Genomic DNA, 15,507 nt, shown 5'->3' on the forward strand with positions numbered 1-15,507 from the left:
TTATTGCCGCATATGATACTTACCGAAGCTTTCTATAAGCGTCAGTCGAGACAGGTAAGATGAGCATCAAAATCTTATTGTGGTGTCGGGAATAGAACCCGGATCCCCACTCCGACCGAGTCATGCCATATAAGAGCAGCATCAAAACGTTGACTTCCGGTGCCGGAAATCGAACGCAGGACATCCGGGTGAGAGCCAGGTATACCAACCACTTTTTAAAAAAAATCTTATTTTGTTCGATATTGTTCGTTGCATTTGTTCGGGGCGGACGTCCCTTGACACCCTTTCAGTTCATTATTGTGTTACGTCTTCTGCACCATTTGTTAGCAGCAGACACAGTGGCTGCACCAAAGACTGAGATGGCGTGGAGTTTTACAATTATTCATTGAACTTTCTTTACAATTTCTCCCTCGTCGTCGCTGCCCACCCCTGCAGATCCCTCCGCCTGGCTGCTGCTGTATAGATTCTCCGACAATGCGCGCAACGCGCGCCACTGATCGCACTCGGGAGCCTCAGGCCACCAGTGCTCCGCTGAAGCCAGAATGCTCTGTGGTTGAGATGAACTCGTCGCCGCTCGTCGCCCCAGAACGGGCACGCCCACGGAGGAGCGTCGCCGTGAGGTCAGCTGCCGACGCCTGCTGCACTGGCGGCTGCCGGCTGCCGGAAGTTCTCGCTGTAGTTAGTCAGCTATGGTGCCGACCGAACTCGGGCCGACCTCCAGAGCTGAAGCTGACATCTGGCGGCGAACAGATGATTCCTGTGAGCTGGAACAGACTTCCGGAATCGTCACCTACGAAGATCGAACATTCGGACACGGACCACGTCCATCCTCAGATCCGAACTGCATCCTAATGACTTCTGTCTGTTGCTGCCTGCGCTCCACTATTTATATCCGGCAGGAGGACGTTTTTTACCCTCGGTGGTAGCTTCTTGTTATTACTCCCGCAGTATATTGCAGCATAACTTAGCATGCTGGCCTCACTTCCCCTTACTCAGCACTCTCCAGACTTTGCTCGGCGCTCGGTCTGTGTGCATCCTTGCATCAGTCTGTTGGTAGACTGCTGCTGTCAGCAAGGCTATCTGTGCCTGCCTACTTCACAACACCTCGGTTGCCAGCGTGCCTCTGTTTTGCCATTCTCCACTGCTTGAAGCAACGCTCACTACATGTGGCCGCAACAATTGATATATTCACTCAGTTTTTTATTACAGAGGGCCGCTAACCCTCTGACAGAACGTGCTGAGCTACTGTGAGGCATGCCACAGTGGACCACGCGTCACAAAACTACCCACCCACTACCTGGCATTAATTGCAAGTATTCACCTAGCATAACGGAACTGCGCCGGCCTTACACCGTGAAGACAAGTACTAGCAATCGCGGGACCAAACTGTGCCTCCCATCACTCTCGAAACAATGGGTGGCCGCTGGCATGAGGTGCCCCTCTTTACGCCTTGCCTATTTCCGTACCTCGCACTGTGACTGATAGTTTTGTCAGCGTTCGCTTGAAGCCGCAATTGGTTGACTCACAACCGCCTCTTCAGACGAACTCTGTCGTTGCACTACGCACAGTGGTACGACAATTCACAGAACAGATACTCACGCTCTGTTGTGCTGCTGATTATGCAGATACTTAGTGTTCCCGTCTTCTAGAGAGAAAACACTACGCTTTTGGCAGCGGTTGGATTCGAAACCACGCCTCCGAAAGGACTACTGCCCGAAACCAACGCCTCAGTCCGCTCGCCCACGGTACTTCTGCAATGGGTAGGCAAGTACTTACATTAAAAAAGTCCTAATAGGAAAAAATAGGGGAGAGATAAAACCTTCTGTAACAGGCTCAGTTTGATCTTTTAGTTAATATATTTAAAGCCCCCGAAGGTCTGAGTTGCGGAATCGGTGTTATGACACCATCAATATGGCCACCGCAAGAATTTCTTAAGTAATTCTTGAACTCCCATAGAATTAACATCAGGTCGTCGTTGCACCAAATTACAAACGAATAGTCGAAAAATGTTTATGTGGCAATATCTTACATGTATCTAACATTTATTTTGAATTGTATTAACCAAAAATGAGAAAACATCATATTTTCAACCTGTTTTTGAAGTTTCTCTATGAATAACTAGGTAGTCATGCAACACAATGACAGTGTTTTTTCATTAGAGCTGTAAAACAATACCATTATGTTTTCCCTATCATTAATAACAAGGTTGTTACCTGAATTTATTTACCATAAGGTGTAATTATTCAGTCGCCAGACTCATGTTCTGTAATAGAATTTTCCTGCGTTTTCTCAACCAGCTATTTTTAGATCATATGTTAAGAGTTCCCAGTCCACATGAATATTCTGGTCACAGGGGTGTGCATCAGACTATTGTCCTCGTCCCACCAAGGAACTGTATGAATATCTTAAACGACAGACAGGAGGGTATTAATGAAAGTTGAATTGAAAGGCTTTTGTAGCTTTCACAGCTAGGGGTTTGGAGACTTCGTTGTTTTAATTGGAACATGATACTGAGACTACCACTTCCGATTTTCCTATTCGTTGTGTGCATTTACGAGACAAACAAAACATTTGTGCATACAAGACCTTTAAAATGTCCAAAGTATTGTATTATTGCGAATTTTATTTTAAGATTTACAAGCTGAGAGAGAGAGAGACAATCAATTTCAGAGGAAAGAGGTTGGTTGGTTGGTTTGGAGAAGGAGACCAGACAGCGTGGTCATCGGTCTCATCGGATTAGGGAAGGATGGGGAAGGAAGTCGGCCGTGCCCTTTCAGAGGAACCATCCCGGCATTTGCCTGGAGTGATTTAGGGAAATCACGGAAAACCTAAATCAGGATGGCCGGACGCGGGATTGAACCGTCGTCCTCCCGAATGCGAGTCCAGTGTCTAACCACTGCGCCACCTCGCTCGGTACAAGCTGATAAACCAAGATTCAACTACAAATTTATTTGTGTTGGTATGTTTCTATATATACTTCGAATGCAGGTTGGTGCAATAATTAAAATAAAGCACGTTTCTTTTGTATTGTGGATATGGAAGAGTTATGCCTTACTTGCAGGAGACAGTAACTGTTACTCGTTGCATCGACACTCTAGTGAAAAGCAGTCTTCAACGTAATGACGGGTTACACGAAAAACTGGAAAGTGCTGCAGCAGTCTGCGTACATGTGAGCTGCCGTGGGAACTACACACGACCGAGCAGTTTTCGGCTTTCATTCAACACCCTCCTTCAAAAATTCCAAAGCTGAGATCTCTTCTGTGGAGAGGAATGTGATATAAACTTTGATAAAAAATTTGCCTCTGGACCGCCGAAATATTTACGAAGTTTGATCCATAAAGAGCAAAGAGCTATTTTGAGTGTTGTTATATCTCTTAATGATGAGTGGGGTCGAAATGAGACATTTCGAGTGGAAAGTGTTATTGACTTAGTTTCTGATGAAGCTAGATACCACAACAGCTGCTACAAGATGTTTCTCAGAATGCTATCGTCTCAGAAGAAAAGAGGGCTAGAGGTTTAAGAAAAACTTGAGTTTCATTTCAAATAGGTACCCCACTCACACAATTACAGTCGGTGGTGACATAAATCTACCCTCGATATGCCGGAAAAATTATACGTTTAAAGCTGGTGGCAGGCATAAAACGTCATCCGAAATTGTACTAAATGCTTTCTCAGAAAATTATTTTGAACAATTAATTCATGATCCCACTCGAAGCGTAAATGGTTGCGAAAGCATACTTGACCTCTTAGCAACAAATAACCCTGAACAAATAGTGAGTATCGTGACGAATACAGGGATTAGCTACCACAAAGCAGTTGCTGCTAGGCTGAATACCGTAACACCTACAACCATCAAAACGAAACACAAACTATATCTATTTTAAAAAAGCTGATAAAAATGCTCTTAACAACTTTCTAAGATACAGTCTTCACTACTTCTGATCTTATCATGTCAGAGTAGAAAAGTTGTGGTATAATTTTAATGTTATTATGTTTTTACTGGTTGCTGGTGAGGAGGAAATTTAGTTATTAGTATTTTATTAATGATCTCATTCATAAGCAGCCATATCACAGTCATCACAGTCGCTCCAGAAAGTTATAATTAAGCTTTACGTGTTTAATCAGAATCGGACGATGACTCTCCTTGTCCGCAGTCTCGATGATTCGAAGCGATCTGCAATCCTGTCTAAATAAAATGTCTTGGTTTTCTTGCGTTGCGTAGTCAGTCGGGAAACCTCAGATCAAGCGGAAAGTTTGCTTTGATAGAGTTTAATTATCCGATGAAATAATGGAGCTCTTGGATCTAATAATTGCAGGTTCGTTTCCAATTCATCGGAAGTTCCCTTCTGATTACCAACGAAACGACACATCCGTGCAAATTTCCAATTAGAGAATACACATATAATAAAATTCTTTACAGACCTTTGATGTAAATGCTCAGTATATATTCTCTTGATTAGCATACAATACAGGGTGATTCAAAAAGAATACCACAACTTTAGGAATTTAAAACTCTGCAACGACAAAAGGCAGAGCTAAGCACTATCTATCGGCGAATTAAGGGAGCTATAAAGTTTCATTTAGTTGTACATATGTTCGCTTGAGGCGCTGTTGACTATGCGTCAGCGTCAGTCGATGCTAAGATGGCGACCGCTCAACAGAAAGCTTTTTGTGTTATTGAGTACGGCAGAAGTGAATCGACGACAGTTGTTCAGCGTGCATTTCGAACGAAGTATGGTGTTAAACCTCCTGATAGGTGGTGTATTAAACGTTGGTATAAACAGTTTACAGAGAATGGGTGTTTGTGCAAAGGGAAAAGTTCTGGACGGCCGAGAACGATTAGGGAAATGTAGCACGCATCCAGCAAGCATTTGTTTGCAGCCCAGGAAAATCGACTAGCAAAGCTGGCAGAGAGCTACAAATTCCACAATCAACTGTATGGAGAGTCCTACGAAAAAGGTTAGTTATGAAACCTTATCCCGAGGCGATGGATCGGCCGCCAGGCAGCCCGTGACAGAGCACTTCATCACTGGCCTCCAAGAAGCCCTGATCTTACCCCCTGCGATTTTTTCTTATGGGGGTATTTTAAGGATATGGTGTTTCGGCCACCTCTCCCAGCCACCACTGATGATTTGAAACGAGAAATAACAGCAGCTATCCAAACTGTTACGCCTGATATGCTACAGAGAGTGTGGAACGAGTTGGAGTATCGGGTTGATATTGCTCGAGTGTCTGGAGGGGGCCATATTGAACATCTCTGAACTTGTTTTTGAGTGAAAAAAAACCTTTTTAAATACTCTTTGTAATGATGTATAACAGAAGGTTATATTACGTTTCTTTCATTAAATACACATTTTTAAAGTTGTGGTATTCTTTTTGAATCACCCTGTATATTTCCAATCTCTTTCTTCCAGTAATCTCGATAGCAAAATTACAAGTATTCAATGCGGCTACTCGGCACGGAGAAGATCCTAGAAGTCCTCCCAACAAACACCAGAGAGAATATTACAAAGAGTAAAATGCGCTCGTACTGTACTACTTTGCACATCGATTCTGCGAGTATATAGATGGTCAAGTAGGAAACGTAATTCACTCATAGAATTGTGCAGGGATAATTAGTAGAATATAAAGAGATATTACAGTGGAATTATTTCAGAGAGATAGTATCGACACCAATTGAGAGAAATATACCGCAGAAATTAGTAAGTGATGGTACTGATCTCCCGTGGTACACAAAACGGGTCAATCGCTGTTGCAGAAGCAGCGAAAAAAGCATGCCAAATTTAAAAGGACGCAAAACCCCCAAGACTGGCAACGTTCTACAACGAAATTCTGTCTCGAAATCTGGCAGAAAACCCAAAGAGGTTATGATCATACATATAGCACACCAGTGGCAAGATGCAATCAATACCTTCACTGCACGACAACAACGGTAAAGTCACTGATGACAGTGCCCCTATAGCAGAGTTATTAAAAACGGTTTTCCAAAATTCCTTCATCAAAGAAGACGAAGTACATATTCCTGAATTCCAATCAAGTACAACTGCCAAGATGAGAAACATAGAAGTAGATATCCTCGGTGTAACGAAGTAGTTTAAATCGCTTAATAAAGCCAAGGCCTCCGGTCCAGATTGCATACCAGTCAGGTTCGTCTCAGAGTATGCTGATACAATAGCTTCACATTTAGCAATTATGTACAACCTCTCACTCACAGAAAGATCCGTACGTAGAGACTGGAAAATTGCTCGGTCACCCAATACCCAAAAAGAGAAGTAGGAGTAATCCGCTGAATTACAGACCACAGCAGTGTGGTTTTAGAAGATATACTATATTCGAACATTATGAAGTACCTCGAAGAAAACGATTTATTGACACATAGTCAGCACGGATTCAGAAAATTTCGTTCTTGCGAAACACAACTAGCTCTTTATATTCATGAAGTAATGAGTGCTGTCGACAGGGGATGTCAAATTGATTCCATATTTTTAGATTTCCAGAAGGCTTTTGACACCGTTCCTCACAAGTGTGTTCTAAGTAAACTTCATGCCTATAGAATATTGCCTAAGATGTGAGAATGGATTCGTAATTTCCTGTCAGAAAGTTCACAGTTCGAGATAACAGACGGAAATCATCGAGTAAAACACAAGTAATATCCGGCGTTCCCCCAGGGAGTGTTGTAGGCCGTCTATTGTTCCTAATCTATATTAACGACATAGGAGACAGTCTGAGTAGCCGCCTTAAATTGTTTGCAGATGATGTTGTCATTTACCGTCTTATAAAGTCATCAGATGACCAAAATGAATTGCAAAATCATTTAAATAAGATATCTGTATGGTGCGAAAAGTTGCAACTGACCCTGAATAAAGAAATGTGTTAACTTATTCACATGAGTACTAAAAGATATCCGCTAAATTTCGATTACGCGTAAGTCAGACAAATCTGAAGGCTGTAAATTCAATTAAATACTTAGGGATTACAGTTACAAATAACATAAATTGGAACGATCACATAGATAATGTTGTAGGTAGAGCAAATCAAAGACTGCGATTCATTGGCAGAACACTTACAAGGTGCAACAGGTGTACTAAAGAGACTGCTTACACCACACTTGTCCACCCTATTCTGAGTATTGCTGTGCGGTGTGGGATCCGCATCAGGTGGAACTGACGTAAGACATCGAAAAAGTGCAAACAAGGGCAGCTCGTTTTGTATTATAGTGAAATAGGGAATATAGTGCCACAGACATGATACGTGATTTGGAGTGGCAATCATTAAAACAAAGGCGTTTTTCGTTGCAACGGGTACTTCTCACGAAATTTCAATCACCAATTTTCTCCTCCGTTGCGAAAACATTGTTGGCATCCACCTACGTAGGGAGAAATGATCATTACGATAAAGTAAGAAAAAATAGGGCTCGCACAGAAAAATTTAAGTGCTCGTTTTTCCCGCGCGCCTTTCGAGAGTGGAACGGTAGAGAGACAGCTTGGAGGTGGTTCATTGAACCCTCTGCCAGGCACTTTATTGTGAATAGCAGAGTAATCACGTAGATGTAGATGTAGATATGTATAAACTTAATGAAAACAAAGACAATATCAGTTGGATAGCTATGAAGATCATGGAAAGTGTGCGTAGCTTGTCTAAGTCACAATCCGTTAAGAACAGCCTCCTTACTGATTTTCTGTGGATGTGTGATACCTGGTTAGGAGTTCCCAGAAATCCGAATTGGAGTGGATACACGCATATCTTAAGTTGTCACATGAGTCAGTATGATATGTCTGCTGTATTAACACTCCCCTTCCTCAATCTGCAGCCAACTACGAGTATGGATGCCCTCTACAGTGTACTATTGTATACGGTAGAAGAGTAGTAACGTTTGCAGCAAAGCACCTGCTTTGTCACATTTGATCGGCTTTTGTTTTCAAAGGCCACACAAATGGTGACCGAAAGAGAAAACACAGGCGAATTGTCGACAGTTGTAGTCAGAAGGCAGAGTCTACACTCTTCTGTCATAAATGGGTGCAGTTAGATTCAACTTGGGTGGAAGTGGACTTAGAAAGTTATGGTCCATTATTTATGTCCGTAACAGCTTTGACAAAATACTAACTGGATATTCATTTGTTCGTTCATTATGAGCTCTTTTTCTCACTCTGGTCGGCCTAGGAGTTCATTTCTTACAGAAGTTCATTTCTTGCACCGACCAAACTACATCCGCAAAACTCCAAGCATGACATACAGCCGCGTTACGCAGCGTTCAACGTATGGAAGATTTCCCCAGCGTGCCCACAACAATGATGACAATGGAGAAACTACAGGCTTTTATGAAGGAAGCATCATCCAATAATCGGACTGCCAAATTGTGGACCATAGAACAAGTATTGATGAGATCGTTCAAATTATCTGGTGGTCTGACGCATGAATGTGGGAAAACGAATAGTACCCTGTATCGATTGGTGCACGGGATGCATGCATGTTCAGAGCTCATTATGCACAGTGAGGAATTTTGTGGTATGGAACTAACCTCCTCTCACCAGCACGTTCAGCTTAGGAAATCACAAGTACGTGATAATATCGATCGTTCAAAAGTGGGGGCGTGGTTTGCCTCTCATTCTCCGCTCACAAATCGTTCTGAACTCATACCTGTATCAAGTGGTATTACACCAAGTGAGACTATTAATTGCGACGATGACGTTAAAGTCGTAAAAGCTGCAGCGGGACGAACTGTAGGGAAAACTTTCATGGATGTTCATTCACATCAGAAAGACAAAATGCGGATATTGACATAAGGCCAACGATGACGTGGCTACACCTATAAACATCATGCACTTATTCTTCAGAGAAAGTTGTCATGCGAAAACCGATGAGGACCTCCAGAATATTTAAACCATGAACTAACAACTCAACTTTTTATCTTTCTTTGATGATAATCACATGAGAAAAACATCGAAATACGTATTATATGATATACAATCTAATTCTATCCAAGACGACAAACATCTCTCTCCTCCTCAAGATTGTGCCTATGTTGTAGACAGTGGATATTTATTGCGAAGAGTTGTTTGAGCACAATGTCTGACTTACAAAGAATTGTAAGGACTGTACCTATGTGAAAAACATTTTGGTAATAACTGCGTTATCGTCTTTGACGGTTTTCCATGCCCAGCACAAAAAGTGTAGAGCACAGGCGACGTCAGGCAAAACGTCAGGCACTTGATATCAGCTTTACAAAGAATATGATGTGCATGTTTCTCAACAATTCTTGAAATAAGGAACAATTTACTGCTGGTTTAAGAAATCGCCTGAGCAAGTCAGTGCTTATCCGACGCGACAGGCACTGGCTGGTGCTGATACTTAACTACAGGAACAGCAATGGAAATGGCAGAAGAGAAGGTAACTGTGGTGGTTGGCACTGATGTCGATTTATTCGTCCTAATTTCATTTGTTCCTGGTAATGTGCCCATTTACCTCCAGAAGTCATCTGTGGGAAAATTCCCTTCGTGGATTTGCCATATTACCTCTCTCCAATTCGCACTTGGAGACTTATATCAAGAGATGCAGTTTCTGCATGTTGTATCCGAATGTGACACGACGTCATCTTTGCTTGGCCAAGGGAAGAGAAAAGCTTCCGACTTCTCCAAAGACGTTCTAATCTACGACAAATTACTTCAGTACCCAATAGCCCCAATGCAAATGCTCAAGAAGTAACAGAAGCAGGGAGCAGTTTCTATTGGCACTGTATCGTGATCCTAAAAGAACAAAGTCTTTAAATACTCTTCGATTTTAGCGCTTCCTAAAAGCAGTGGCAACACGTCCTATCACCTCTCAGACGGACACTGCTCAACTTCTCCCAACATCTGGGGCAACAAGAGAACATTCAAAAATTGTTTATCTTCAGGTGCAGCAATGGAGGATCAAAAATGGATCTCTGTAGCCATTTCTAAGTCAAACGCCTCCGCTTCCGACTTCATCTTAAAGTTAATATCCTGCAAGTATGAAACTGGATGTGAACAAAATTGTCGTTCTTGTACTGTGAGTTTAAAACTGCTTGTTTCTGCAGTGGTAGTGGATGTAGCAACGCCAATATTCCCGATTTCTATGACGAGAAGGATAATGAGGAACCTTCTATGCAGGAGTCTCCATTACCTTTTAGCGACAAAGATGATTCAGATGTTTAATATGTGATTCATATTTTATCAGCGAATTTGTGAAGACATTCAGCTATTCATATTGTAAAAAGTATAATCGTTTGTGCCACTGCATATTGCTGTTCGGTGTACTCTTTGTTATTTTTTTGCATGATGCATTAATTATTGCCGGTTACGTTTCGGAATTCTTAGGTGATTCAATGAGAAAATAATATTTTCAGTGAAGGTCACTTTTTGTCAATATAATTCACGTCTCACCTTTAATCAGGCAAAAAAGCTGGTAAGACAAAAATATGTACGTACATACAAAAGAATGCATCGCTATCATTCACGTATTTTTTAATGTAAATTAGCGCTTTATGTTATGTAGGTAGAATTGATTTATTTTTGTGAAAGTATACTTTAAATGTGTGCCAAGTTTAGAAAAAAAGACGTTTCGCTATCCTTTGAGAAAATCACATGTACTTGCAAGTCTTGAGCAAGATTTTAAAAAATGTCTCCTTAAAATTCTAATGTGCGGTCTGACTAGTGAATAATCACATCATACAGTAAATAAATTAAGAAATTATTATTAATGGGACGGAGGGCGGGGAGGAAACATATTGGTATTGTTTTACAGCTCTTAGAGAGTGTAACTAATGAAAATAAGACTGTCGTTGTGTTGCATACTTACGTAGCTGTTCTTAGGGAAACTTCAGAAAAGGATGAAAAAATGACTTTTTCTCATTTTTGATGGACATAACTCAGAAGAAATGTTAGATAAATGTAAGATATTGCTACATAAACATTTTTAGCTAGTCTTCTGTAATTTGGTGAAAAACGACCTATTTATATTAATTCTGTAGCAGTTTATAGCCATTGAAAAATTAATGTGGAAATTCTTATGGCGACTGTATTGATAACGTCATAACCACGATTCCACAGTTCGGAGTTTCAGGGCCTCAGTATGTTAACAAGGACATAAGATTGAGATTACTGCAAAAGATTTCATCTCTCCCCTATTTTTTTTCTATTCATTGCATAAAGGTCCTGGTCTAAGCCGCGTAACATAGGCTGTGTTCTTCCGTACCAGAAAACACCGCTTCGGCATAAAACGAGACAGCAGATCTGGGAACGGTAGGAGACTGGTGCTAAAACTAGCGCTTTAGACCACTTTTTCTTTAGTTTTTATCTTTCTTCTTTTTCTCGTCGTCGGAATGCTTTGAGATATCAGCTGCAACCAGATAAACTATGCCCAGGTGAGGCTCGAACTCACAACTCCTGCTTTGTTCACAGCTGCTGCCTTATAACCACCATGCCCTAAGCATTTTTTTTATATCTTGCTTCTTTTTCTGTGCCTTAATTGCCGTGGCTTCATCGCCATTCATAATAGTTTTTTGAAAGAAATTCTAATAAACTTTAACGAAATTGTAATGTTTTCTGCGCATATTGGCTTTTCTTGGTAATAAGAAACTAAAGCCGTAGGAGAATGCAAACAAAGTCATACTTCTTTGAAGATAGTAAGTTGTTAGCAAATAAAAGAACTTAAAGTTTTCTCTCTTGAAAAGAACGTAATATTTTACCTCTATATTTCAGGTGTCTTCTTCCTTGGGCCTGAAAAATTTTCTCCTTAATCAAAATTAAAAACACTTCTCTTTGTATAAAAAAAATTAAAAAGAATGGAGATCTAATGTCTCTCCTGTAATAAAAGGTATCTCACAGCACAAAAAGAAAATACATATGTTTTTGTCGTCCGCCAATGTTATTAAGGCCTCGATGTGCTCAGCGGCGTGTCTTTGGCTTCAGCGGGCGACGCCTGGAGTCTAGCGACCGCCAGCCATGGCGGCTCTACGTGCAGGCAGCAGTGGTCGCCTGGCTACCACACTTAGTGCAGATTGACCACCCAGTCTGTCCCATATAACACGACTGACACTACTGTCATATGATCTGATAAACCCCACTTTTCATTATAACTGGTAGTTTGACCTTAGAGTTGAGGAAACATCTACGTACTGTCTTTGGGACGTTAAAAAAAAGAAAAACACAGAAATCCTTTTCCTTTAAAATGTTTCTTACCCTATTAGAAATTTTACCTACACTGGGGATCTGCCTTGCTTCTTCAGTTTCTTATTCAGACTGTTAGCAAAAACGTTGGTTTGCTGCATGATTCAGTAGCATATTCTGAGTTCGAATATAATAAATTTCATAGAGACCGAAAAGTTCGTGTCCACGAATCAGTACGGCTTTAGAAAGCATCGCTCGTGTGAAACTCAGCTTTCTCTTTTATCATAATATACTGCGAAGCATGGATGAAGGGCAACAGGCAGATTCCATATTTCTAGATTTTCGAAAAGCATTCGACACGTTACTCCACTGCAGACTGCTACGAAGTACGTGCATAAGGAATAGGCTCTCAAGTATGTGACTCTGTCGAAGATTTTTTCATTAACAGAACCTGTTTACTCTCCTCGACGGCGAGTGTTTATCGGAGACAGGGCTAATATCAGGAGTGCCCCAGGGAAGTGTGACAGGACCGTTGCTATTTTCTAATATACATAAATGATCTGGCAAACAGGGTGGGTAGCAATCTGCGGTTGTTCGCTGATGATGCTGTGGTATACAGGAAGGTGTCGAAGACAAATGACTGTTGTTAGATAAAAGATGACCTTCACAAAATTTTTAGTTCTTGCGATGAATGGCACCTGGCTCTTAATGTGGAAATATGTAACTTAATTCGGATCAGTAGGAAAAACAAACCCTTTAATGCTCGGATTTAGCGTTATTAGTGTCCTTTTCGACACAGTCACTTCGTTTAAATATCTGGGCGTAACAGTGCGAAGCCATATGAATGGAACAAGCATGTGAGGATTGTGGTTGGGAAGGCGAATGGTCGACTTCGGTTTATTGGGAGAATTTTAGGAAAGTGTGGTTCATCTGCAAAGGAGACCGCATGTATGACGCTAGTGCGACCTATTCTTGAGTACTGCCCGAGTGGCGTGTTTGGGATCCGCACCAGGTCGGATTGAAAGAAGACGGCGAAGAAATTCAGAGGCGAGCAGCTAGATTTGTTATTGCTAGGTTCGATCAGCATGCAAGTGTTACGAATATGGTTAGGGAGCTCAAGTGGGAATCCCTGGAGGGAAAAAGACATTCATTTCGAAGAACACTACTGAGAAAGTTTAGAGAACGGTCATTTGAGCTGACTGCAGAACGATCCTATTGCTGCCAACATATATTTCGTGTAGGGGCCACGAAGATAAGATACGAGAAATTAGGGCTCATACAGAGGCATACAGACAGTCCATTTTCCCTTGCTCTATCTGCTAGTGGAACAGGAAAGGAAACGATTAGTTGTGGTACAGGGTATCCTCCGCCACGCACCGTACGATGGCTTGCGGAGTATGTATGTAGATGTATTTTAAATTCATTATTTGTAGCTCTTGTTTTTATTGTATTGAGTTACTCGTCGTAGTCGTCTTGGAGCTTGGGGATAGAAAGGAAACAGGTGGATAATGTCGTGGAATGCTGCAAGTGTGTAAGCTGCTGGGTGTAGAGAAGATGCTGGGGTTAATGCGTCAGTAAAGGATTCTCACCGTTAAATTTTAAGTTTGTGGTTACTGTTTCGTACCTGTTAAGTTGATGTCTAGTAAATTAATGTCCTTGTTCGCAGACCTTCCATCATAGTCGCAACAGTCGGCCAAGTAATTTCAAACGTGCACTTGCCATTGGTCTCTACAGGCCATTATTGATGTGGACTACAGTCGTTCATTACCTAATGTCTGAAAATTAATTCCTGCTTCCGTACCATTAGAATACACATATTCTGCATGCATAATGTTTTTGAAGATGAAAACATATAGCTGTTTATGCATCTCGACACGTGGCAAAAAGCAGTTAGTAGTTTTTTTTAATGAGAAAATTGCAAGTAGAAGGAAACTTTTTCTTTCTTTTTTTGTCTTTAACCTGTCTGTATCCTGTACCTTCACGGGGCCGGCTTCTCAATTTCGATTTGGTAATGTTAGTGGTAGAGGTTGCCGAATGCCCTTCCTGTCGCATTATTAAACCTTGCTCAACCTAAAGAATTACGTAGGAATGAAAGGTGAGGTGAAATCCGCAAATATATTCTACGAGTACCCTATGGATAATTTCATAGTTAATTAAAACAGTCGAAGGTATAATATGACTGACAACTAGGATTGCCAGATTAAATTGAAAACATAACCGAACATAGTCTGGCGAAAGGATTTGCTGTGCCTAGGGTGAACACATAAAGCACTTAGTAAACAGTAAAATTTATATGTGCTATTTCTAGTTAGGCATTCAACAGTTTTTTTTAATCGTTATCTTCAAATTACAGCTATTGCGTAATTCAGTTTTTACCATATTGGCACTCAATTTATTTCTAGTGTCAGACCATAAATGATTAACGTTACTGAAGACTCTTCCCACACAGGCATTGCTGCCTGGAATCGCTATTTTCCTTTTGGTATTTCAGGCGTTTCTGCTCCATTTAAAAACGTTTTCCATGAAAATGACTTGTAGAAGTAGAAGCTTGACTTTCTAATTGGCAACTAGCAGCGCACCAAATGTTTACTGACTTGAATCTACAAATTAATAAATAAATCAGTGATATGAACGGAGTTCTAAAAATACAGAACCACCCTTACTTTGGTACCAAACACGGAACAAGGGGACTGTAATAACGAACAGTTGAGTAAATAACTGAACACTGGCAACCAACTGACACACGACTAACTGGAAAGATGTTTATAGTGATCATGACATGAATAAAAAATATAACACATTCATGAACAATGTCAGTACCATGTTTGAAAACTGTTTTCCTCTAAAAGTTACTCAAATTAAACATAAGTCTATAATAAAACCATGGATTACACAAGGGATAAAGATTTCCTGTAAGACAAAAAGGAAAATGTATCTGTCGACCAAGAATAGGACCAATGCTGATGATTTAGCTAAATACAAAGAATACTGTAAAATATTTTAAAAAATGTAATTCAGACATCTAAACAAATGCACTGCGAGAAGAAGATAGCAATGTCAGGTAACAAAATAAAAGCAATATGGGATATAGTGAAAGAGGAGACTGGTAGAACCAGAAAGGAACAGGAGCAAATAGCATTAAGGGTAGATGACACATTAGTAGCCGATGGATATAGTGTGGCAGATCTATTTATTAAGTACTTTATATCCATTACTGATAGAATGGGATTGTCAGGATCAGTAAATAATGCCCTTGAATATATTAAACTAGCCTTTACGAATAGCTACAGGTACGTGAATATGTCACTCACTTCACCAAAAGAAACAACTTTCATTATAAAATCTTTAAAAACAAAGCATTCTCGTGGTTACGATGAAATAT

The sequence above is a fragment of the Schistocerca piceifrons genome, chromosome 1 (genome assembly GCF_021461385.2).
Source record: "Schistocerca piceifrons isolate TAMUIC-IGC-003096 chromosome 1, iqSchPice1.1, whole genome shotgun sequence".
Taxonomy (NCBI): domain Eukaryota; kingdom Metazoa; phylum Arthropoda; class Insecta; order Orthoptera; family Acrididae; genus Schistocerca; species Schistocerca piceifrons.